This window comes from Asparagus officinalis, chromosome 1, assembly GCF_001876935.1.
Source record: "Asparagus officinalis chromosome 1, Aspof.V1, whole genome shotgun sequence".
Classification (NCBI taxonomy): domain Eukaryota; kingdom Viridiplantae; phylum Streptophyta; class Magnoliopsida; order Asparagales; family Asparagaceae; genus Asparagus; species Asparagus officinalis.
In genome coordinates this window covers 128,061,108-128,065,205 of record NC_033794.1, presented here as the reverse complement: position 1 = coordinate 128,065,205, position 4,098 = coordinate 128,061,108, and the positions used below count along the sequence as shown (strand labels likewise).

Below are 4,098 nucleotides of genomic sequence, written 5' to 3'. Positions count from 1 at the left end.
TTCATCCATTTGCTGAAAGTGGCATCCACTAAGAGATCTATACTATTGAAAGCCTTGGATAGTTTTCTCTCTTATCATCTCACTTTTGCTAAAACTGAGTGACATATAAAGAAGAAGTAGCATTGCTGATTTCTTAACTTTGTAATGACAAGTTATGGCTGTGTTGTTGCTTACATACGATGTTTAATTTAACAAGGTTTGTAGATTGCTGAGGATATCTGGTGTGTAACCAGAGAAGTAGAGGAAAGGAAAAAAGAGAGGTGTTTGGACCCATTTGGTTTCTAAATATGTCCAATGATTCTCTGTTTCATGTACTCATATAGTGCTTGATTGATGTTTGCTTGATACATTTCGTACAAATGAACTAAAGCAACAGGGTGCTAAAACATCAAAGTGTTAGACGCCACTTTGACCATTTGCCAAACATGCACCAAACCCATATATACTCAAACATAAGCATATATCCTTTAATGAATGCGTACGGTTTTTTGAGGGCAATCCACTAAAATATGGTGATAATAATATGAAGCATCAGAATACCCGTGGAAAAAATAAAATAAAATAAAAAGTTGTACTCTACATTCAACACGCACATTTCTATTTCAATTAAAAACCATGAAAGATTCACCTAGGGACCAATATAAATGTCATTTTCCCTGTTTGGTAATTTGAAGGTGATCTTAGTTTAAAAAGCAAGACATGAAAGCATTGCATCTTCAATGATTCTATATACAAAAGAAAAGAATTTGATAATATCATGACTCAATGATGCTGATCCTTTTAGAATTGACAACACTGTCATACTCATTACTACAGCAGCAAGTATCTTAATAAATATATGCTAAAATGTGATCTAATTCATGTTAATTCATCAATATACATTAAGGAGAGGGTTAATTGCGGATAGACCCCAACACTAAATCATGAAGTCTTCACCCCCAGCTTTTTCTGCAGGCCTCTTTGCTGGTTGTCCTCCATTTTTTTATTCCCTTTGTCACACCAAACCCTAGGTGTACACTGAAGGGGGATTTTCTTTTAGGCCTCTCTCCCTTCATTTTTAACTTCATCTTTTTTGGATCATTTTGATATCAAAATCGAGGTCGTAATTGTGAACGCATGTCAAATGATATTTGTTTCAGTGCTTTATGTGTTGATGTGTATTTGAATGTTAGGCTTAAGTTGACAGAGAAATTCTTGCATTACATCCAAAAAAGAAGAAGAAGAAGAACATGTTGTATGCATAGAACTATTCATGATGGATGGATTTACACTTTATACATAGTTAAATTGTACATTGTTCAAAATGAAGTGAGTTAACAACTAGCTCAACATAAGCAACTCCGGGCAAGTTCATTGATGTAATGAAAGTGAACCATGGTGAAAAATTAATGCAAGTGGGTTATTCCTTGACATATTTCAATACAAGTATTAGAATTTGTCCTTTTGGATCAACGTTTCAAATGTTTCATTTGTGTTTGCAGTTTAGCTTATCTTGCTTTAGGATTTTGTCCTTGTAGATCTTATAGCTTCATACCAATATATTCTTTATCTACCCTTCCAACGTCTTCTTTCTATGAATTATATTGTCATATCTCCTATTGTATGAGTTGGTGCCAAATGAAATGATTAATTCTCTCTCTCTCTCTCTCTCTCTCTCTCTCTCTCTCTCTCCCCTCCCCCCCACCCCCCTCTCTTGTGATGTCTCCTAAAATTGAGATCAAAGATTTTTTTTATAGCAATTACTAAATTTTATCTTTCATTCATAAATATTTAGCATAGCTGCATTAGTGCTTCCATTTGCTATTCATTTTTATGGGAAACTTGTGGATCTTGAAGTTGTAAAACTTTTTAATAATATTAATATGCCAAGAATGTACCATGAAAATAAATGTTATGTTAGATTAAAAGTTTAATATGTATTTTTGGACTTTGAATTTTGAACATATAATTAGTGTTAACCTTGCAATTGTCTCAATGTTATGGCTAATCTGTTTATTAATTGAAATGGATTGATAATTTCTCATAGGATGATAGTTGTCTTGGCTTTTATTTAAAAAAAATGCAATTCTTGTATGACTTCCACCTGGTTTAGTAATATACATAAACCTATGCTATAATACAGCGATTATGACAACAATAAATTGCACTATCATATGGGTGACTTTCTATTTCCAACTAATCGATTGTGATGGTTGCAATGAAAAGAAACTTTTGTTTCATCAGTAAACATAATTATGTAATAGTGTCTTTCTTAATGTTTTCTGAAGGCAATTATCCATTACGCTTCCTACATTGTGATTCGTGTTGAATCAACTTACATGGTAACAAGGACCCAAGACTCTTATCTTTTCAAACTCTAAATTAGTTGACATGTTGTGGAAGTCTTTGAACATATATCACATATATGCACGAAACTAACTCATTGATCTTTTATTGCAATCTATTTTATATGAGGAAGATATTGGAATTTAGAGATGCATTTCTGTGCTTTACTACCATATGGGTTCATGTTCCAACCTGTTATTTTGATTATGATGAGATTTTAGTCCTATCTTTCTTAGAACTTGCAAATATACTCTTACATGGTTAGGTTACATGGAAAATTGTCTTATATTGGAATGGTTTTACATGAATCGTCACAATGATCAAACTATCTCTCTTTATGTGTTTCAGACACCAGAACTTTATTGCTTGTTAGTTGTCTGCAACATGTTTAAATGTTTCATGTAACAGGATGAAATAGATATGCATATAAATGTGTGCGTATGGGGATATTTATGTTTCTGACTCAAATACCACAACTCTATAACTTGCATACTACTATTTCACGATAGGAGCATGTATACTTTGCTAACACATTGTTTTTTTTTACTTTTGTAGTATGGACCTATTCGTAATATTGTTCTAAAGATCCTTCCAAGGCCTCCAAGTTATGCATTTGTCGAGGTACTACATCATGTAATTATATTTATTGATCTGAAGATTTCTCCGATCCTTCCTTAGATTTTTTTATTTTTTAAGTAAATGCTTCCTTAGTGTAATCCAACAAAGTCAACTATGTTTGCATAGGGCTGTTTGGTTAATTTCCCACAAATCAAAGAAAAGAATGTTCGATGAATAAACCTCCTTAAAAGATTTCCAAGCCATTACCTGCAAAAAATCTGAAATGGTTTTCCTAGAATTAGAGTCAAATCAACAAATGGGAAGGTGCCAACTCATCCTTCCTCTTGTTTTCCAAATGAGAAACGAACAGCAGAAAAGGAAATCTTTCGTTAGAAAAGCTGATGTGGCTTTTCTTGGAATTGGTTTATTGGGGTTTCTTTCTTTCTTTCTTTTTTCCTGAACCAAACAGCCTCTTGTTGCAAACATTGCACTACATAGCAGAATGTCTTCAAAAGCAGTAACTATGTGGTTATACCTCAATATTTCAAGTAGATTTGCTTTTATGTTTGGAGTGGGTCATCTGTGTTGATGTTGCTGGGTTTTTTTTTCTTCACAGTTTGAGGAGGCTCGTGATGCTGAAGATGCAATCCGCGGTCGTGATGGATATAATTTTGATGGTAGCAGGCTACAGGTAGGCTTTTTGGTTTCTTAGTTTAGGGACTTGAAGGTTGATTTCTTTATTATATGTTTTGTGTATCACTCCATTATCTTATGGTTTCTCTGTGCTTACACAGGTGGAACTTGCGCATGGTGGAAGAGGCCATTCTTCGTCTTTTGATCGTCCTCGCAGTTACAATGGAGGAACTTGCGCATGGTGGTACCAAGTTCCTACATTTTTCTGAAATGTGTGTGTAATTTAAATTGTGGCTGGATTAAAATGGATGTTCTCTAGGACCATATGCGCCGAGCTGGTGACGTCTGTTTCTCTGAAGTATTCCGTGATGGACGAGGTGTGTTACTCTTTATGTGTACTCTTTTTATTTTAGGTTATTTTCTTCACAGATTTATTATTAGTCTCATGTGTTTAGTTGCTTGATTCTGGTGGAAATAACTGATTCTTCAATTACAGTTATGATACTAGCTATTTACTTTTTTTGCTAGCGACTTGCATGGACTATATTTGTATAGGACTATATGTAGAGGTAAACACTTAAA

General features: G+C 33.8%; 1 long non-coding RNA gene across 1 annotated transcript; it reads left to right on the top strand.

The window, feature by feature from the left end:
* LOC109844519 lies at positions 2,879-3,750 on the top strand. Its single transcript, XR_002248057.1, has 3 exons — positions 2,879-2,946; positions 3,500-3,574; positions 3,678-3,750. It is a non-coding gene; the product is annotated as an uncharacterized LOC109844519 (long non-coding RNA).